Source organism: Anser brachyrhynchus (assembly GCF_964034855.1).
Source record: "Anser brachyrhynchus genome assembly, chromosome: 3".
NCBI classification, from domain to species: domain Eukaryota; kingdom Metazoa; phylum Chordata; class Aves; order Anseriformes; family Anatidae; genus Anser; species Anser brachyrhynchus.
This window is the reverse complement of record NC_137696.1, coordinates 25,545,429-25,568,222: the sequence shown is the minus strand read 5'-3', so window position 1 is coordinate 25,568,222 and position 22,794 is coordinate 25,545,429. Positions and strand designations below refer to the sequence as shown.

At 40.3% G+C, this 22,794-nt stretch overlaps 1 long non-coding RNA gene across 1 annotated transcript; it reads right to left on the bottom strand.

Moving 5' to 3' along the window:
* Positions 1-359: 359 nt before the first annotated feature.
* Positions 360-21,062, bottom strand: LOC308192020. Its single transcript, XR_013948473.1, has 3 exons — positions 19,528-21,062; positions 19,058-19,135; positions 360-14,169 (listed from the first exon to the last, which is right to left on the bottom strand). It is a non-coding gene; the product is annotated as an uncharacterized lncRNA (long non-coding RNA).
* Between the last annotated feature and the right edge of the window lie 1,732 nt (positions 21,063-22,794).

Genomic DNA, 22,794 nt, shown 5'->3' with positions numbered 1-22,794 from the left:
TTACATTTGTTTTATCCTCCTGCTCCCCGTGCTCACCGAGTAGTTTCAGTAAAGCCATATCAGAAATGGGGATCCCTTCCCTATCTTACAATAAATTCAGGAGACCTTTTAACTAATCCACAACAGTTTTTGGAAGCAGTGGTATAGTTAGCACACAGTGACTACAGTAGACGAGGTGCCCACAGTAGAGTCCATACCTAAAGGCAGTATATGTATTCAGTCTGTACTGTTCAGCTTAGTGAAAAACACAGAATTGTTTCTCTATCCACCTGTAGTCTCTCTGTAAAGCTAATCTAACATGTTAAAAGAGAAAATGTCATTCTTAAAGGTCGTCATGTTTTTGCTTTGAATTCTCTGTGGAAGAGCTTTGATGTGATTATGTCTGTTGTTTTTTTTTTTTACAGGTGTGATATTTAAGATTGGATTTTGTTGTTGTTATTTGGGTTGGTTTGTTTTGTTTTTCATGACATTTCTATACTTTAAAAAGTCTTGGAGGAAGTGCAACAATTTCAGCATGGATGTTCTTGTCTTAAGTGGTTGGTTTTGCTTGGTTTGGGTTTTTTTTGTTCGCCTTTTTTTTTTTTTTTGCTTGAGAAACTGTAAGCTTAACAGCATAGATTGTTATAGGCTTTAACAAACTTTTTAGTGTAAGTCTGCACTGAGGTATTGAGGAAAACTTTACCACAACAATGAAAGTTTCATCATTAACTAGCAGTAAGGTAACTAGTGGAAATGTTTGGGCTTCCTATGAGTCTCTTCTGTAACTGCAACAAAATAGATACTGGAGGTATTTTGACCATGGTGGTAAATTGCTTGTCAATCTTTAAGTAAAAGGCTGAAAATCACTCAGATTCTTTAAACTTGATCTCCTGCCTCTATGAGAACTGTGATTCTTAAAAGGTGTGAAAAGTGATTTGAATTAATATGAGATATGCCATCTATTAGAAAATCATGATTTTGGCTTGACTGTTTATAGTATTGTTATGATGAATTTAAGTAATGTGGAGTCTGACTTCTGAAACTGTGAATATAAGTCATTAGTCTTCAAGGATTTTGTTTTATTGTAATATATTTACACTGATTAAGTATGTGATCTTATTAAAATGAGATTATGTTTCAGAATATTTGATCATACATATGTTCAGTTTAGTATGCTTTAAGACTTCAGCGTTGTCCTTCATCCCTGTCCTTTTTTTCTGAAGAAGTGTAGCCCTACATATGTGTTAAGTGATAATGCCCAGTGGTTTCTCTCTTAGTGTTATCTCATGTATGTGCTAAGTGATAATGCTCAAGATTATTTGTACCAGTCTACTGAAGTTGTTTTTCAGTACCTCACCTGGCCAATTTTCTGAAAGGCCTACTGCTGCCTTTGTCAGTTACTGTTTAACACTTTGACACTTCAAATTGAAATTTCTTCCACCTTGACAGGCTGTTGTGTTGGCTCGACCCCAAATTGATGAAGACTGGAAGATATGTAACACTTTCGGCACCTAAATATCGCCATTGACTTCAGGATGGAGTACTTCATAGGTCTAAAAATAAACATGCATGCAAGTGTTTGAAGACTGGGGCCCTAACTTCCTTCTCTGTAATAGAAATGAGTCCTCAGTTTTCCATGGCATCAGAGTTCCTGCAAGTCACTGGAGTCAGCTGGATTGTGCTGGCCCATCTTCAGAACAACTGTTTGACTCCTGTACCTAGTTCACCATACTCCCACTGGTTTCTCTCTTGCACGAACTTTGCTGCTTTCTTAGGGAATATCATGCTGGAAGCCACAGGAATTTGTCTTGTTGCATTTGCAAGTAGCAATTTGCAAAATTTCTATTCTGTACTACTGGTTTCAAGTGTTAAAAATTAAGTTTGAATTCCACAGGTGTTGCCTTATTTTTTTCTAAATGTTCCAGATTACTGCAATCTAAATGTTCTACAATTTGTGAAGTAAGTGGAATGTTTATCAAAAATTTTATAAATGTTGTGCTCTCAGTATATGTGATGGTGGGTCTCACATTTCTGATAGTAATAGATATGATCTACAACATACATATGTAAGTATAACTAACGCTAAATGTACACATTGCTTGAACAAGAATAGCGATAATGCTCAGTGTGTTGAACTTAATTCTAGTAGTCCCACCATCTGTGAGAACACTCCTAATCTGTTATGAGTTTCCTTTCTGTATGCCATGATATGCCTTATTACTGAGAAAAGATATTTTGAGAGTGAACCAATAATAATTATAAGGGTTTTCTTAATGTGATGCAAATAATAAGTAACACAATTATCAGGTTGCTTTTATACTCTCTCTACTGTGTAAGTTGATTTATTTTTCATCTACTCTGTCAGTGAGCATATGAATACTAGTGTATTACAGCTCTGATTAACTCAGTTTCGGCAATTTCTACCCCCTACACACAAAGGTTACAATGCCATGGTAAGGGAAGTCTCCTTGGATTTTTATTTTTTTTTCTCACAATCCAGAATAGTGGCTAACAGAAGAAGTTTGGCCAGAACCATATTTCGGTGATGGGTTTGGACCTAGTGAGTCAAAAAAGAAAAGAAGAAGCTTGCAAGGTTTTACTTTGTAGTAAAGCAAATTAAGTTATTTGCTTGTATGAAAATTACATGTCTACACAAGTAAACACCCATACATGATATAGATGTAGATCCCTAGTGAGAATAAGAGAATAATACATAAAATTATTATATGCTGGGCCATTTGTTAAGCTGTCAACCATGTACTTCACCAAACTGTGACAAAATCTTTAGTTCTGCTAACCCACATTACTTAAAAGGGGTGAGGTGCTTCTATGAAAGTCAATAAATCTGCAATGTATTGTTTCATATTCTGTCTTTATGTAAACCTAGCCAGGTTTTTTCAGTTGTCTTCTTCCTAATCAGTGGTAAAGTGCATTTAATAGCTCACTTAAGGTGTCATCCATTACTATGAGTTACTGTTAGAACTAATTAATAGAGCTGAAATTATTTTGTAATGAGAAATTGAAGTATTGCAGTGTTAAAAAAAAAAATACCATTCACAGCTAATTAACGTTTAACAATGCAAATAAGCTGATAATTATTTTTCAAGCCATAGAAAAATTCTGTGACACTTCATATACTACCTTTGTGATCCTAATTGTTTCTGAAAAATACCTTTACAGAGAAATACTCCAAAGAGATTTCCCTGGACAAAAGGCAATTTCTATGCACACAGTGAATGAGAGCTCTCCTTTTGTTCATATGGGTCCAGATTCAGCAGCTATTTCTTACAGTAAATACTGATGAAGAGAAGGAAAAAGCAAGGATTGTGAATATAATTGGAAGGAGGAAATCATGTGAGATACTGGACAAAATTTCCTACCTGCTTAAAGTCAGCTGCTGTTAAGGTAGTGTAGGTGTTCCAAATGCATCCCTGGTGGCCTGGGGTCATAGAATCATAGAGTGGCTTGGGATGGAAGGGGCCTTGAAGACCATCTAGTGCTAACCCCCTGCCAAGGGCAGGGATGTCATCCCCTGGAAGTTATTTCTTGTAAAGTTTCAGGGTCCTGACTTTGCTCTTTGCCAGGCCCATATCCCTCGAGATCACAAACTCAACCAGGGCATGGTCACAGCAGCCCAGACTGCCTCCAATCTTAACCTTCTTAACAAGTTCGTCTGTACTGGTGAGCACCAGGTCCAGTAAAACTTCTCCTCTGGTTGTTTTGTCTGATACCTGGACCAGGAAGTTATCCTCAATGCACTCCAGGACTCTCCTGGATTGCTCACAGCCTGCTAGGTGGCCTTTCCAGCAGACATCTGTGTGGTTGAAGTTCTCCATCAGGATGAGAGCATGTAGGTGTGGTGCTTCTTGTAGCTGAAGCCAGAAGGCCTGATCAACAGGCGCCCCTTGATCAGGTGGCCTGCAATAGGTCCCGGCCACAAGGTGTCCTTGATTGATCTGGTCTTTAACTTTTACCCATAAGCTCTCAACCTGTTCAAGACTGCTAACAGCAAATGAACACTGTCACTGTATTGAAGCAAAATGTATTTTTAAGCCATATACATGGTAAATTGATGTATTTTATACCATCCATAAGCAAAGGAAAGCTGGCAGTCTGAGTGTGTAGTGAAAGTAATGTAACAATCCCTCAAAAATCAAGCTTTTTTTTTTTCTTCCTTTTTTTTTTTTTTCCAGATATAGTCACCTTGGATGTTACTGTGAGTCTCTTCTCGGCTATGAGGTCACAAGGCCCTACTGTGAGACCGTGCTGGGCCATGGGGTTACAACGACGTGCTGTGACGCTGCTCCAGGCAGCGCGTTCACAAGGCCCTACTATGACTTTGTGCTGGGCTGTGGGTTCACAAGGCCCTACTATGGCTCTGTGCTGGGCCATGAGGTTACAGTGCTGCACTGTGACATTACGTCGGGCTGTGAGGTCACAAAGCCCTGCTGTGACATTGTGGCAGGATGTGAGGTGACAAAGCCGTGCTGTGACTGTTCTGGTCAATGAGGTTACGGTGCTGTGCTGGGACACTGTGCTGGGACACTGTGCCAGGCAATGAAACCACAAGGCCCTGCTGTGATACTGTGCCAGGCTGGGACGTCACAAGGCCCTGCTGTGGCCGTGTGCTGGGCCATGAGGGTACAACTCCATTCTGTGAAGCTGTGCTGGGATGTGAGTTCACAAGGCCCTGTTACAACTATGTTCTGGGCCACGGTGTTACAAAGACATGCTGTGACACCATACCAGGACAGGAGGACACAAGGCCCCACAGTTACACTGTACTGGGCTGTGAGATCACAAGTCCCTGCTATGATTTTCTTCTAGGCCGTGATATTACAAATGTCTACTCATATCTCTTCATTGCCACATTCAGAAAGAATGTGATTAAACTCAATCAACTTTACCTCTGACAATATAATGTAATACTAAATAATATAAAGCCAACAACCCGTGATTAATAAATATCTGAAAATATATTTATCTGTGGGGTTTACTGAGCTATTTATAATGGAGATGAAAATCAGCATAAAAAAAAAATGATACACTGGAAACAATTTCCTAAAATCAAGACCTCTTAATAGAAGAAATCAGGACTCCAAACTGCTATAACCTTTTCTTCAACCAGGGATCTCAAAGTACTTCATAAACGATGATGGTAGTTTCATAAAGAAGCACCAACAGTTTAGAGGACCAAAGCGACTTGCCCTAAGATCGAGGCCAGATTGGATTCTTATCTTAATATACCTATATATATATATATTATTAATAAGGCAGGATCACAAATGAAACCCTAGCTCCTTAAATACTAGTTAAGGAGGCTATGACCATGAGTAAATGTCAGATTTTATTTTTAACATCACTATATAAGACACAGAAACAATAGGATCTTTATTTTAAAAGATCCATAATCATAATATTTTGTAGTCTTCTGATGTAGAAATCTTTTGGATTTGAGATCATTAGCAGCTCAGCAATTGCAGTACTTGAGTTGAAATGTAACATCTACCTGGCATTATGGGTACAAATGTCATGCACACTGCAGATTTAAGGATAGAAAACAATTATTCTGGTGAAGACAACCAACAGATTACTTAACAATCACAAGGAAAACTAGATCATTTCCTACAGTACCAAAGCACCCTAGATCACGGCAGCAAAACATCTGAAATTTCAGACAAAGAGTGTGTTTCAGATCTGTTTTGTACGTAGTCAGGTACTCAGCAAGTGCTTCCACACCCACAGGCTGCAGAAGGAACAAGAGTCAAGAAAATTAAAAAATAATAACAAAAAAGAAGAAGGAGAAAAAAAAGGGGGGTGGGAGGAGCAAAATTGGCTAAGTTTTAATAGAAATAACATTTTTATATAATTCAGAACTATAAGGTTGTAAGTTAGGATCTGTGTAAAGATATGGGCATTTGCCTAGAGTAAAGAACCAGCTTTCTGTTTCATTCATAGTACAGAATATATACATTTTGGCAGGAAATGGTTCAAAATACTTAATTTCTATGAACATTCATCATAATTTGTCTAATTTGGCTTTATAATGTTAGCCAGTGCAAAATAGCACTCAAAACACAAGTTCAAATGTTTAATTGAAGCTGCAATAGTCATTTTTTGGAAAGTACAACATTAAAGTGCTCAAAATTTCAAGGAAATCCAAGACACCTAAATGAGAAGCTGGTTGAGGGAAGGGAATGTCCCGTTCTACTCTGCAATGGTGCAGGCCTCACCTCAAGTACTGTATGCAGTTTTGGGCACCACAGTATAAGAAGGACATAAAACTATTAGAGAGTGTCCAAAGGAGGGCTATGAAGGTGGTGAAGAGTCAAGAGGGCAAGACATAGGAGGAGCGGCTGAGGCCCCTTGGTTTGTTCAGCCCAGAGCAGAGCAGGCCGAGGGGAGGCCTCATGGCGGCCTGCAGCTCCCTCAGAGGGGAGCGGAGGGGCAGGCGCTGAGCTCTGCTCTCTGGGGACAGCGACAGGACCCGAGGGAACGGCGTGGAGCTGGGACAGGGGAGGGTCAGGCTGGGGGTTAGGGAAAGGTTCTGCACCAAGAGGTGGTCAGGCACTGGGACAGGCTGCCCAGGAACTTGGTCATGGCCCCGAGCCTGCTGGAGTTCAAGAAGCGTTTGGACAGTGCTCTCAGCTATATGGTCTGGTTTTTGGGTGGTCCTTTGGGGACCCAGGAGTTGGACTCAGTGATCCTTGTGGGTCCCTTCCAACTCAGTATAGTCTATGATTCTATGATTCTTCTATAAGTTTTCAGAGCAAGTATTATCATTGTCCTTGTAGGTGACTTGTCTGATGTCATGGTTATGACCTACTGACCAGGCAAGGCTCACTGAAGGCATGGGTGAGAGAAGTGCCCGGTCTTCAGGGTTTTTCACTCTGCCACAACCAGTCCCAGTAAATACTAAAATCTGTTCTGAAATGATGCAAGCTGCCACTTTCTCATCACTGTTAACTTTGGTAAATGAAATATGCTTGTAGTGTGTTTTGATTTTTAACCGAACTTCATAATCTTTATTGTTGTCTCAGGTGTCAATTTAACATCATAAAAAAGTTATTTTATATCAATGTTTATCCTGAAAGTGTTGAAGTGTTGGGTATTACCTTTTCTTTTTTTTTTTTTTTTTTTTTTTTTGAGTCAACAGGTAATAAATACTATTTTATTTAACAGGTTTATGGTAATATATAATAAATTGACAAGTGAATCACAGAGTCCTGCTTCTGGCCTGCTACTAAACATAGGCACATCACTTTGTACACCTGACATTTTAAGTAGACACAGATTTCTCTCCAGCAAGGCAGTGCCATTAGCTGCCAACGGTATGATCTACTATCGCTACTTTTGGTTTTATCTGTACATTAGAGTTGTCTTCTGTCTGAGTTGTCAGACAGGATAAATCATCCTCCAATTCACAGACACCACCCGGTCTACTGCAAAAGAGTGTCATTTGATGATTCTTTAATTTTCCTGCAGAAGGTGAAGTGTTTGTTGTGGCCCCACTTCCCACTGCCTGTTCTCCTCCACCTTAGGCCTTTCCTCCAGGACTGACGGCTGCTTCTTTCCCACTGCTGGAGTGGTGATCTGCAAACTGGAATTAACCCATCTTCTTAAAAATAGATTTGAATTTTTTGTTTGTTTCCAACTTAAACGAGTCCTTGTGATCATGTCCTATATGTTCTTCTGTGAGTCTCCCATAACTGTGTATGTTTTGCTGAAAGCCACTACTTCTGTTTGTATATTATCTTGCGAAGTTTTATCTGGAAAACGTGACCCATGCGTGTCCATTATGTTCTGGTGCCAGGAGGTAGGAAAAAGAACCATGAAGGTAGTATTTTTTCTTCATTTAATTATTTTAAATTGGAATTAATAATTCCAGAGAGGAGATCTGATTGAAGACTTCTGAAAGTTTGGGGTTGGCAGAATTGGGCCTGGAACAAGGTGTGCTTTGGTCGGCACGTGAGTAGTGTTACCTGCTAAAGGAGGGGAAGAAAGCCTCTAGGCCAGCAGAAGGCTGCCATGCCAAGGTTTTCCTGCCTTCAGAAAGGGTTGGTAGAGAACTTGCTGATGTTATCCTCGCTCTCTAAGCTGATTTAATAATGAAAATATTGAATCCCATTCCCTAGAGCCTTAGTCAGTATTTCATGCAAATTTATCTTAAACATGTAATGACCAGTGTGGACCAATTGTGGTTGGACATTGTGATTTTTATGGATTCCTTTACCATTGTTGATGAATATTGTTACAAGACCCTACCTGCATAGTTTGCATATTCATTGATGAGTTCCACATCCTGCTCCTTGTGCTCTCCCAGTCTGAATGTTGCCCGACCGCCCCAGCTCTGTATCCTTGGCATTCTTTTTCCCCACTCAGGTCAGAGTAATTACTAGTGATAGTCTGAGCAGCTCACAGGCTAAAATTTATGGACATTCTGCAATTAAGCATTTCTTAATGTTATCTTTAATAGGTGTGTAAGAAATTATATGAAATATAACACATCCATTGTGCTTACTCCTGTCTTTCCTTTTTTTTTTTTTTGGTTGGTTGGTTGGTTTGGGGTTGTTTTTCTATTTTGTTTTGTTGGGGGGCAGGTTGTTTGGTTTGGTTTGCTTGGTTGATTTTGGTTGTTTTTTTGCAATGATGCTCTCTGAAAACCTTACCCATGTCAGTTACAAACAATGCAGTACTTCAGAGAGGCAGATTTTAAGTAAGGTACAAAAATGTTTGCAACTTACATCACTAATATAGCTATAGACTCAGTATCAGCTGACTTAATGTATGGTTTTAATTGTAGCAGTTGAGAGACACTGTGGACCGCAGAGCATAGATATTTTTATTTTTAAAAACAACTTCACAAACTAAGGAGAAGCATGGAGAAGCTGTCCTGTAGTGGATCTCACGCTCTTGTGTTTCTCCATTACACCCGTTAACAACTATGCTAGAAACAAGCAGCAGATTTTTTTTCCACTCGGTGAGTAATTGTCTGCACAGCAGTGACAGATGTGCAATATAGCAGCTTCTTCAGGAAAAAATTAACAGTTTGTCCAGCATGTCAGCTCGCTCTTTTTAGTGCTTCGGAGGTCTTGGCCCCATTATGGATGATTTAGAAATTGAGGCAAGCTAAGACCAGCTGCCTGGGTTGAAAGCCTTAGTTAGTAGCCCTCATCTGCATTCCAGTATTCACTTACATCTAGAAATTGGTAGGGCCCCTCTGGCCACAAGATGAGTATGGGCTGACAATGCCTTGATTTGTTGAGAGAGAGAATAAATGGGTTTTTCAGAAGATGAGGAAATATCACCATTACTGGCCAATTTACAGCATTTTATCTGTTCTTCAAACATGTCACTTTTGTTATTGTTGCATGGTAATTACATAGTGAAACGGAAAGAAAACAAATTCTGGTTACATATTCAGATGGATTGCAAAATCATATAATCCTGATAAATGCCCATTTATGATACACACGGATGAAAGGTTCATTTTAATTTTGAATAGCTAGCACAGCCATAAATAGGATATAGGATTAGATCCCGCAGAATCCGATTACCTAAAAGCAAATAGTATTTTTCTTCACTTTTTTCATAACCAGGAAATTCGGTGTGTGCAGTGTATTTAAATAAGTAGGTTTTCCATAAAAATATATGAAGTAAATATAGTTCAATAGTTTTTATGTTTTAAATATAATCATTTAGGACTATTCAGCTAGGTCTTTTCTAAAACACTCATTTATAAAAAGACATCAACCCATCGATATTGCTGAAAAAGATATCTCGCAAATATAGCCTATGCAAGGTATACATTCATGACAAATAGAAGAATAGGAAATCTAGTATAGCAACAACAACAAAAGATAGTATTGCTTATAGATTATGAATTGCAACTCTTGTACCTTCTTAACAGCTTTCAAGAAAGTTTTAGGGTAAATGTTGCATTTAAGAAGCAAATTTTGACACCACCCTAGGTAGCTGCAATTCTGACAACAGTTTTCGTGCCAGAATCATTCTCTAAAATACGGGAAGCTCCATTTTCTTCAATGGGAAGGCATGAGGAAAGGAGCTGTGTGACAATACATGCATGTATTAGTAGAAACGCGTACAAGTGATTCCTGATTTTTTACAGAGATGTGGGGGAAAAAAAAAAAAAACTGCTTTGTTTGTAAAACCATCTGCTTCATAATCCTTGGTTTCCAAATTATCTTTATAAGATCTTTAAGGAGAGTTTGTTATTGAATCAAGAAAAGCAGGGAAGGTAGACCCATGCAGTCTTCATCAAGTCCCCTCCACTCTCTCTCCATGAGCCAACATCTCTGTCCCTGGAGGGAAGTCAGATGCCCACAGCCCTGTGTGATATGGCGAAGGCTGCCTCAGCTGCAGTAAGAAGGCTTGGTGGCAGAGATGGCCACCTAGAGCGTGTGCTTCCAAGGGAAGAACGAGTTGAAAGCTTTAGTGGCGAAAGCTTTGCATATGTCCAAGCATGGTGCCATGCTGTGCTTGGTCAGACTTCATGTTAGATGTTGTATTTTCGAACAGAGAGCTAATGAAGATGGCTAATTAAAATTCTCTCAGAAAGGAATACAATGAGGTTCTTACTAAATATTTACGAGCAGCAAAGTCTAGCCTGACTTTTTTCAGCTGTTTTTATTCAAATGCATTATAAACATGAGTAGGTACCAGCAATCTGAGCAACCAGCCTTTGGTTAGATCTGGCCTCAAATGATTAAATTGTATCTGCCTGAATTTGTCCCCCATGTAATCTTTTAAAGATTTGCAGGTTTGAGTCAGTTATTACAGTTCAGTTTATGGCTACATAAACCTGATGTTATTGCAGGTAAATATTACATAAATGACTGGTATCATTCTCTTCCTTAACCCTACACTGTATTTTTAATAATTTAATATTTCTCCTCCTCCTTTGGCAAGTTCTGAATCTATATACAGTTATTGGCAAGATCAATGAAAGATTTCAAAACGCAGCTTTATAGTGGGTCAGGCATCCTGGTAGCAGGGAGATGGGTTATATAAAAAATGGTGATCTCTGGGAGGCAATGACAGAAGCTCTCCTGCTTAGGACTTCTCAAGATGGGCTGTCAGTTGGTTAGGGATCCCCGGACAGGGGTGGCCAGTGCACTCCAGGCAGGGCTACGGGTGGAGGAGACATTGTTCGAGGTTTCAGAGGAAAGCAAATAATGTGATCTGAATTATATTCTTTTGTGTTTCTACAGCAGTTGTATTGGAAAAGAGTGGGAAAAAATGCCCTTTCCATGTCATTGTCATTTCCATAGTTCTCTGCTCTTAACTGAGTTTTATTATCACCTTAGCATTGACTAACATTTAAAAAAAAAAAAAAAAGTGTTTCATATGCTTCAGGGTAAAGTAGGGGCAAATATGCAGAATGGCTACACAAAGTATATCTTGCGAGATTATCTGTAAGATAAATTTATGCAGCCAGCTGAAGACATTCAGATACAGTAAGTGCATTTGCTACAGTTCTGAATGCTCAGTTTTGTCTCAGAGTATTAAGTATGTTCTATTTTTTGTTAATTTACCTTGTAAATCCCTTTTGAGGATTGTGATGCACTGTCCGTCCTTAACAGACTTCACTATGTGACTCAGCAACAAAACAGTTGTCCCAGTTGTTGTCTTGAAATGATTTGGGGGATGTTCCAAAAATAGACATGGTATATTTTCTGAGTGTGCATGTGTGTGTGCTGAAAAAGCAGAATTTTAACTTGAATAACATTTAGAAGAGTTTTTCAGTTTCTCAGTATGATGATACATACACACTCAGAAGAAAACTAGTGCATAACAAAGAGAAGATTTCAGCTTCAGTGAATCACTGCCATGTCTTTTCCCCTCCCATTCAGACTGAAGATTTCCTGCTGCTTTACACAGAGCAGAGTGTTAGATGTAGCTACATGCTGCTCTAGCCTGACTTTAAACAAGCATCCCAAGTGGCTGTTGAAATATGAATAATACTTGGTCATCACCTTTAGAAAGGCCATAGTTTTGCCATGAGAGAAATTATGAAGAAATCCTCCTTTAATTATTATTATCATCCTGATTTTTTTCATGGCACTAAGCCTTCCATTATATGTTGCCACCTGGTACAGTTGCTTCCAAATACAGCCTCATGTTTGATTGTAGGGTCTGCAACATCTGCCTGTAGGATTGTGCTGCTGAAACATCTTCTCTTAGTCTCTGATGCTGCACATATGTAGGATGTTGCAGTTGCCTCAATAGCCATGATTTCTTCTGGTAGATATACCACAGGTGATACTGTGCAGGCAATACCCCAAGAAGGCAAGGATGAAGCTGTTGCAAGTTCCAATAAAGCAGAAATCATAGCAAGGTTGTGGATGTACTTCATACTTCCTTGTATAATTAGGAAGAAATGCAGTTATCTCAAGGGTCCTTAAAATCACTTGTTGGTTAACAAAATATACTCTTACACTAGGAACTTCTATAAGGTCACTTAAATAGAGCTCAACAACAGGAATTAAAACTATGCCATGTCCATGCTAGTAACAGAATAGGCAGTAGCTTCGCTGCTGTTGCCAGCCCCAGCAGAACAGGGTGGAGGCAGTCAGCAAGCAGCACAAGGCTGCTCCTCAACCTCTGCTGCAGGACGGGGCTGCTGCTGTGCTTCCCAGCCCTCTTCCTGCGGCAGCATGTTTGGATCAGATCAGGGATACTGGGAGCTGTTGATATCTATGGGTAGATGGCACTTACCTGCAGAATAGTTTCTCACTCTGTAACACGCAAGGAGTAGTGAAGTTCAGAGCATATGAGGGTCTTGGCCCATATTCTCAAGATCACTGCATTTTTGCACAGGTAGCATTGCGTTTAAGTATAAATTTTGGAGATTTAGTTAGAGGTGACACCAGACATGCACCAGGACCTTAGTAAAGTCATTTACCCTCTGTGACTCAGTTCTCTCAGACATTATTCCTATGCTCTAGTTGTTTGCACATCCCTTTGTGTCTTGTTTTCTGTGACAGCTTCAAGATGTAACATTAATCCAGCCCAAACACAAGACCAGTCAAAGGATTTAGGTCAGTCCCAGTTACCGTTCTCCTTTGACTACTTTTCTTTACATTTGCCTGCATCCAGATGCTTAAGAAAAACTGTAACAGCTATCTTTGTGAAAGTCAAGGCATATGGGAGCATGGTGGTATAAAGTAATCGGACACATTGATCCAGCTCAACCAATTAAAATGCTAATCTAAGAGTTGCTGCTCATTTTGTTTGGAATCTGTGACTTCAATCTGAAAACTCACTCATTATTTCCTCTGGTATTTTATTTTTGCAGCTAGTGAATATGGCAGACTCAAGGTAAAGCCATTTCCATAAATTGTTTTTAATCCAGAATGTAACATAGAAAATATGCATCTAAAGTACAAAACAGACCAAAGAAATAGCAGTCTTATTACAATACACTTAGATCAAAGTGCTGCCTAATTTCAAAGTCCTGTGTATCTTGTACCAGGATGCAGCCACCTGACAAGTACCGCCTTTGTCTTTGAGTAGAGAGGAGACAGATGTTTTTTCTCCCCAGGTGTGGACTTTACATCCATAACCTGGATTAGCTTGCTTAACCTGCATCCTACTTTTGTTTCTCACGTGGCACCTTTTGGTTAACGTGACAACCTGGCTCATATGAAGTCAGATTCTTCAGCACCAGCAGGCAAAGATAAAATAAACCCTCAGGTGTCCCAGTAGTTGGTAGGTGGTCTTATCGGCATGCATTGGTGACAAGCAGCACACAACACTCCTGGGGCTCCATATTCACCTGGGGGCTGGGACAGGCTGTGGATTTCTGTCTCCTCTGCTGTGCACCCTGGGGGACATCATCGCGGGAGGCGCCAGCAGAGCTCATGGTGAGAGACTCCCCAGTGAAGCAGGTGCTTCTGGTGGGGGCATCAGGCCATCCAGCGCCATGAGCAAGCACTCACTGATGGAGGAAGGATGGGGAAAACATCCTGGTCTGGCACGTGGTTCAGCAACATCATTTAATCATCACAGAACAGATTCTGAAGGCTCAGATGAAAGGGAGGTGGTATGTGGCGGCTGGAAGGACCTGCTTCTCTTCCCATAGCAGCGGGCATCACTGTTGGTGACAGATCACAACAAAACTGAATAAAAGCAGTAGCTATTTTTCACACTGTCCTCTGCCATTCCCTCCTGTAAAGAGCAGATTTTTGTATGTTAATGTTTTTATTGTTTTAATATTCTTGTTTTCCTCATTCATATTCTAAGGTATTATTGTTAGTGCCAACTCATTTGATTTATTATTTAGAGAAAGCACTTGTTCAAAAAGTCTGCACTGGATATTAAATGATGATTGCTTGCAATGAATTTCTTCTTAACATCTGCAAAGACAATTTTGTCTTTTCTTCTTCCACTTAACTCTAAATGAGAGATCTTAAGCATAGTTAAATAGGATTCATAATATCGTGCTGACTGAAAATCATCTTGAAATGGGGAATATGAAGGCAAAAATAGTTATCACATACAAAGCCCTCTTCCCTCTGAATTTCAAGAAGAGGGAAGGGGAGGATGTTGTCTCTGGGTGCACATTAGTATTCGTGATTGTGTGTGTGGTGGAAAGAAGGAAAATGCCAGGGTCAGAGCCACAGGTTTAGTGGAGGTGTGGATCCCACGCACTCACTTCCTCTCCCTTCCCCTGGCTTTTAAGCTGTTAAAATTAATACTTTAGTTTGTGATTAGCAATAAAAAATAAAATTAAATAAAAAAGTATATAAACTAATGTAATGGTGTTTGGTTGTTGTTGTTTTGTTTGTTTGTTTTTGTATATTTTACTGTGCTACCTTAAAATCCAAAGCCCATTCAATTCCAAAGAAATTTTCCCTGACTTGAGTAAGCGCTGTGTCAGGTACATCTTCACTCACAAATATCTTGCCATTGTTTTTTTTTGGCCAAGTAAGTAGCGTCTCAGTAACTGTTTCATTAGCATCCCAGTAGAGAAGTAAGATAATGCCTCCATATTAATTACCAGTTTTACTCAGCTGCTTTAAGAATGCTTGTGCAAGTGGGGCTGCTGAAGGCACTTCATCTCGCCATCCTTGAGAAACAAACATGAAAGTGGCTGTAAATTAAGGTGCAATTTAGGTGTTCATTGCCACTAGCCAGGTTACAAAGGTGGACAAAATGAGCAAAAAGATAATTAAATTGCAGATTTAATTAAAGATAATTATCAAGAAGGCTGTTAAAACAAACACGTATATTATTTCATGAATTTCATAACATGAAGTCTATGAAGAGGCTGAGCTTTTTAGCATTGCTTTGGTGATTCTTGTTTGTAATACAACTTTATTTTCCACGAATGGGAAAAAGCCATGGGTAGCAACCGAGTACATTAATGTTTAGAATAGTTGGCTTCTTTAAAAAGTACAGCTGTAGTGAAACACTGAAGCATAAAACAGTTTCTGGCACAGTATGCAATGTTGTGTTTCTGAATATATTATTATGAGGCTAATTGTCACAGAATTATGTTTGAATTTTACAGTTTAATTTTACAATTAAACAGTGACATGAGCTGCGGAGCAGGGATTGCTCACACGATTGTTTGTCCTCTTTCCCTTATAGATTGTGGCAAACAGTAGGAGAGACTACAGCTGCCCTACACTTGGAAGCCACAAATTGATAGTGCTTTTGCTTTAAGCCTCGCAGCCTGCACACCTCTCTGCTAGATCTTATGAGTCTGCTAGAGAAAAGGGAAACATCATAACCCAAATTATGGGACATTTGGTGATTACAATGGAATTGGAGAAGACAATGATAATAGATTTTTAGCAATTTTTTTTCTCCTTTTATTTATAACAGGTAGCTGTTTTATTAGCTATATATATATACTTATATATATATATACTTGGTGGTGTGATGGGACCTGAAGTTTTCTTCAGCTTTCATTAGACATGGTTTTCTTACTAAGAAGAGAACTCAGATTTAAACCTGCCAACTATGTCTTTTATTTTGTGTCATTATTTATTCCATGTATGCCAAACAGGTTGCAAAATATTCTGCGAGCAAACTTTCTATTGCAGTGCCTTTTTGGTTTCTTTCTTTTTTTTTCTCCCCACGTCTCTTCATCCTCCAGCTTGTCTTATTTCCTAAAGGCCATATTGTGCTTTTCAAACGAGATGAAATTGGTAAATAAGGTATTTCAGAAGTCTGTGTGATTACTTTGGAATGGGTAATTTCTAAGAACATATTTAAACATGTACACAGACATAATTCTTTTTATTCTTGATTTAGAGAAATGTTTAAACGGAGATGAGCTCTCATTGAGAAAGAGGGTAACAAGCACTTGTTTAAATCTCAGTGACTTCAGATGAAATGTATACTCAATTTATGCAAGAATCCTTACCTGACCTAGGACCTGAAGGGGGAAATGAAGTTTAAGAAGATACAAGCAGGTAAAGACCCTCACATGTTTATGTGGCTGCATACTTGTGACTCGTTTGAGCATTATTTATTGGCCCAAGGTGTGCAGCAGCTGAGCGGTGGTGGGAAGATGCAGCCAGCTCCCCGTGCTGCCTCAGTCTCTGCCTGAGGAAGGACCAGCGGCTGGAAAGGCTGGGTGAGGTTTCCAGCCATGCACAGGAGCAAAATGTGAGGCTCCAGAGCACCTCCAGGACTACACGCTGACCCGGGACAAGGGTGCCTGGTGGCACGCCAGGGAAGTCTCACCTATGTGACGGGGCAGATGAGATGGAGGATTATTGGTCCAATAGACTGTACTGGCTCCCTTTGAGCCCGTAGAGGTCTGTTGTGTAGCTCTGTGTTTAGGGACTCTTAAATATACCTTGTGAATGACCTGACAGACCGTAACTGCTTCAAAAGAGATGTTACCAGGGGTGCTGTAAATCCTTTGTAGTTCTCGGGTAGCTGAGCATCACCTCAGAGGAAGCCCAACATGCACACCTTGCCCAGGAGCTGAAAATGTTGGTTGTAATGCTAGGATTTGTGATTTCCTTAGCTCATTTCATTGTTGTCCACAGGTTTTAAAGCTCTTTCATATGATCATCTGATAGCAACCAAGTCAAAGAAAAGAAACCAGGTGGAGATGAGGGGAAAAAATGGTCCTGAAACCACTAAACTGTTTCTTTGTGTCCTCTAACTTACTGCTTCTGTATAAATTAGTGTTTTGGTTTTTTTTTTCTGTTTTTCTCATTTTTTTTCCCTGAAATGCTCCTGGGTTTTGTCTTTGCATGCGAAATTTCAGCCTAAAGCTAGTTGTTACTGTTGATGAATCACAAACTGCTTAAAGATAGGGTTATAAAGGAAATTCTGACACACGCTTGAGTACAGTAGCATGAGCTTGCTTCCCGGGCACCAAAATAAACCAGATTTTCCCTCTGAAATGAGTTCTATTAAGTCATCCACGGCTTTCAAAATCTCATGTATTTCTTTCCTGATTCCCTGTTTGGATTTATCTGTGTTGTTTTGAAAAGGATAGGCTCAAGCCTGAGCCTGTACTCCCAAGTCCTGCTGTTTGTTGCCTAAGGAGCATACAAAGGTTTAGATTGCATCTTTTCAATGCATTATGGCACCGCAGCCTAAAGCCAATACTTGTTTTTTAACTGGCAACCTGCCTGTACGAATGGAGGAAGCAGATTGCCTCTTTGCTGAACACTTAGACAAGGTACTGATTTAACAACAGTGGACAAGCAGCTGGGAGCTGGGCTGTCAGCCTGTCACACACTGACAAATCTGTTGTTCATATTCAGGCAGGATGTTCCAGTTAGATTGCCATCAGTATCATCCATCTACCACAGGCATGCGAGGCGTACCCGTGTTGCCTGCATACCCATAGACAAAATGCTGTTGATACAGCTTTCTGAAGGAATCTTAAGAAAACAGCTAATTTGCCTTTTTTTTTTTTTTTTCTTTTGGTGGTCTTCTGCAATGAGATCACTAAGGCAGCGGATTCAATTTTTGTCTCTCTCTTTGTTTCCCATTCGGTATGCTGGAATTCTGTGTGCAAATTGGTGGTTACTCTAATTTCACGTCTTAAGCATGAAAGGAAACCTCTGAATGGAGCCTTACCACTTTTTATCAAGCCATAAAGGCTTTTTCAAAATCCAATTCAATAAAATACAGTCTGACTAAAACAGAAATAATAAAAGCAAAAATGGTGATGAATAAATACACAAAGAAATTACATTGTTCTCGCCTCCAGACTCATTTCAAACATATTTTCATATACCCACAAGATTTGTAACGCTAAAATAATGCACTCCAGAATTATTTCATCCACATGGCAAAGCTCAGTCTGTGAGGGAACGCTCAGCTAAAACCTGTCCGTCTGTGTTCATGGTAATCAGCTGGAGTCAATCTATACTGGGTTTGTGTATAGGAGTGGGTGTGGGGAGGTGGCATTTGTCAAAGCTGTAGAACATGTGCTGTAATTATTTTATCCCAGTCGTACTCTTGCCTATTTCTTTTTCTTTCTTTTTTTTTTTTTAATTTGGAAAAGCTGCTTTTGAATACTCTGATTATATATTCAACAGATTATAGTTTTATATTATCCGTCCTTATGTCATAGTTATCCAATTTGCAGCCCCATGTGCCCTTTATCTTCTTCTGTTCCAGCTTCAGATCTGTAATACCAAAGCCCACAAAATGAACTCCTGAATTTAGCTTAGGAAAAAATGAAAAATGTACATCTGTAGTTTCACCTGAATTCGCCATCTGATTTTGCTGCTGCCTGTTCATTACCTCTAAGTAATAGGAATAACCCACAGCTTTCTCAAGGAGGAGATAGAGGAAGGAGTCCAGTCGACTTACTACTTTTTCCTAGTCGTATACACTTTTTTACATTTATAGACTGACATAGGTGTAATTTAGAACAGTAATGACTCTGAAAAGTGGTCAGCTAGTCAAATTCTTACTATTAATCTATATCCTTTCACATTTTAACCTAATACTGCAAAAATCATAATGTGACATACATTTCCATAGTGTGTAATTTAATCAGCTAATATCTTCAAATGCTCTCCCCAGCCTCTTCAATGTAATACCTTTTCTGGTCAAAAAAGCCATTTACCTTTGCTATATTTTTCACAGTAAGTTCAAGATCTTCTGGAAAACACCAAGTTTCATGCAGGTTAGTTAAGTTACACACCTAAAAGGAAAAGAAGACCCTTGTAATTTTAAAGTTTTGGTTTTTGAACATCCGTCGATAAGAAAACTCATAAGTAGAAAATAGGGTAGTACAGGTTGCAGCAAATTCCCACACAGTGCTGGGAGCCATATAAAAGGTCAGGAAAAACATGCATAAAGAAGGCAGGCAGATATCTACAGGGGTGCTTTTTGGTAAAGTCTGCAGCCACAGCCTAGCGCTTGGTCTGTTAAAATAGCCCTACAAATTCATCAGATGTCAAATGCAGGCTGTAGGCTTAGAAGATGAGGGGATTTCTATGTTCTTGTTAAAAATATAGATGAGGTCTGAGGGAATCAGGCTGCTTTTGTGGTTGAATATGAATAAAAATAAACATGCTTTAAAGTCTTTTATACCTGGTCACGTGTCAAGGCTTAGCTCCAACTTTTGTACACAACAGCAACAATATCAGTTCCTTATCTTTATAAAATCTCTGGGTGTTCTTTGCTCTGCTCTGAAACCTCAGTGATTTTTGATTGACAGAAAGATTACCTAATAAACCTTCACCACAAACTAATTAATCACTGTGAATACAACGCTAAATTGGCAGGCATAAAAAAGCAAATGAGATGGGTGTTGGAGACCGTTTTCAAATGACCTTAGTTAAAAGCCAAGTACAGAGTGTTGAGAGCATCAATAATATTGCACTGCTAGTAAACTTACTCCTTTGCTAGAGCTAGTGGCTTCAGCATCGTGTGAGGGCAAGACACGAAGTCCTGCCCTCCACTCCTGCACAGAAACCAGCCCCTTTAGCTGGAGCGGGGCATCTCCTCTTCTGAAGGAGCTTGGGACATGCGCAGAACTGGGATCTGCTTTATAGTTCTTCTGTCCTCTTTTTGCGGTTATAATTGCAAATACTTTTCTCAAACAAAATGCACTCTTACAGTTGTTATCTTGATGTAGAAAATCCATTTCACCGGTGAGGCACAGTTTTGTTTTCCTACAGGAGGGCTGCTTTTCTGCAAAGCAGCCGGAGCGCTCCTGCTGGTCACACAGCCTCTGCGAGCTGTGAGATTGCTTCTTCCCCACGCACAAGTTTAACAAAGATAAAGTCACCACAAAGTGATATTCCTCACAAGTTTATCTAAGTCTGAGGTTTAGGTCAATATAAGATCTTAGTTCTCCATTTTCTTTCTTCTCTTCCGATGACTGAATGCCATGCACAGCCTTATTTATGGCTCAGGTATAGGGTACTCCAGCATCACTGCACGAAATACAGTTGTCAATTCCTTAAGCCTTGAAATTAAAGACAGGAGAAAGCTCTGATGGTTTTTATCCTACTTGGATTGCTCCCCCGTTCACGGAGGCTAATATCAGGGATTTTGCTTGGGCAGCCCCGGGGGAATGCGTCGCCGTCAGCAGGGCAGCTGCCTCCTCCGGGGCAGAGCCACCCTGGGGCTTGCTGGGTTCCCTGCTCTGCTGGTGGGGCTGGGATGAAGGCAGCAACTGGGAGCGATGGAGCAGGTCACGCAGCCTCCTGCCACGTGGAGGTGTGGGGAACAGAGCGCAGAAATTAAAAAATAGATTAAAAAAAAATACCACAGCACTAAACCAAAACAGTGTGAAGGATACAGCATTTTTTTCTCAGCAGATGTGGAAATCGAGAGAGTCATGTTTCTGTCTGTAATTACAGCCTGTTAAAGCCTGCTTCTGTGTCCTTTCAGCTGTGTTCTGTGGTGAATCCTGGCTTAATATCAGCGTTGTGTTTCATTAGTGTGCTGCTTTACCCATTCATCTTTGGAGCGGAAAAACACGGACTTTCTTCCCTGCAGTTTTCAAACAGGTATCTATCTACCATCTCAGTGCCTTGCTAACTATTTGTTTCTGAGCTTTTGCTTCTTTTCCCTGGAAAGAACTACTCCTGTGTAAGCCAGCAGATATTGCTACCCTGCCCCACGTGCCTGTGAGCAGATAGGTGCAGTGATTAACCTGATTGCAGCTGGTGCCTCTGTTTTTCCTATCCATCCACTTAATATTTGGATAGTACTTAAAATAATAATATAAATTGTGTGGGCTTTGATATGTATATTTTTTTCTTGCTGAGGCTCTGGTTCATGATTTGATTGATTTATAAAATTTTTATTTTGTTAATTATGCTCAAATCCTGGAGGGCTGGGACGGGGAGCAGACAGCCATGGTCTCTTTCAGCTGATGACAGCTGAACATGCCCTGACCCCTCCGACCTGCAGTCTTCCAGCACCTTCTTTGTCAGCAAGGCACAGTTTGTGTGGCCAGCCCCGTGCACCACTTCACCTCCGTAGCTGAGGAGCAAAGCAGACCTACGGGTGTCCTCTCCAGCTCTCTTTTCACCTTTTGGGCTCTCTCAGCCGTTCCCGTTGCCTCTGTTTGAGCCCGCGCATCGCTTGTGTCCCCTGTTCCTGGCGGCAGCTCCCAGCCCCTCTCCCGACAGCGTGGCCTGGCCAGCACAAGCTGTCTGCTCGGCTCCGAACACGGACGTCACCTCTCACAACAAGCGGCCGCTGCTTCCAGAGAATTTAATGAATTGGCTGCTGTTCTCCCAACCACTTATTTGCCTCCTGCAGCCCCCCCCTTCCCCTTCCCTGCCGGTCCCTTCCCCTCCCTGCTCCCATCCTGGCTGCTCAGAGGCAGCCGAGAGAGGGAGAGAGGAATTATTTATTGTGTGCCTGTTGAAAATGAAAGGCTTTTACATTTTAATGAGCACTAAATAGGAGCGAGGAAATATTGTTCATTAGCTGTAATCTGTGGAATTGCTTGAGTGAACTTCCTTTGGAGGCCGCTTTAAACGGTTCACTCAAGTAAAGCAGTTTGTATGGTAATTAAGGGAGCATTTTTCTGTCAACATCTGTGCTGCTATTTATAACGCTGAAGGTATCTTATTACTCCACCAGAGAAACATTAAAAGAGGGTGGGCAGAGGGGAGGTTGTATTTTATATATATATGTAAAAATATATGCATCTATACATATATAAGAAATTGTTTTTTCTTCAAAACATTTCCCTTTTCCGTGTCCCTTTTTGCTTTATTATTCCCTTCCCACCACCCCCCAATTCGCCAAGAATAAAAAAAACTAAAATCCCTGTCCAGTGTTTCCTGATAGTAAGGATTATCATCCTGACATCTTTTCATTAATCATACCCTTTGCTCAGCAGCCAGGCAGGGAGACTCAAGCTGCCCGGCAAAAAATGAGAGGCCCATATCTTTGGAAACTGTTCCTTGTCCCTCTCCTGTCCGTGGTAATACAGATGCCTTTCAGCCGTATTGTCAGGGTGTCCCCAGTGGGGTCACACAGCACCGCCTCATCCTCAGCACATCCTGCTGGTAGCGCTGCTGCTCAAAACCCAACCCAGGCTTCTGGTGGTTTGCGGTGAGGGGGCAGGGGGTGGTAGGGAGGAAAAACCTTCAGTGTATTCAGTCTTGTTACGTTATTTAAAAATTGAGGTTGGTATTTCAACTTTGCTGCTCTAAGGCTTCTCAGGAAAAGAGTTTGGATGTTATGAATGAACCGTGTGTTTTTACATACAAAAATAGAAAGACTTATGTTTGCCTTAATTTGATATTAAGGCAATATCATTTTAACCCTGACCAGTTGTACCACACCATCCCAATAAGGATCCATTATCAGGTATAGCTTTACTCTTCC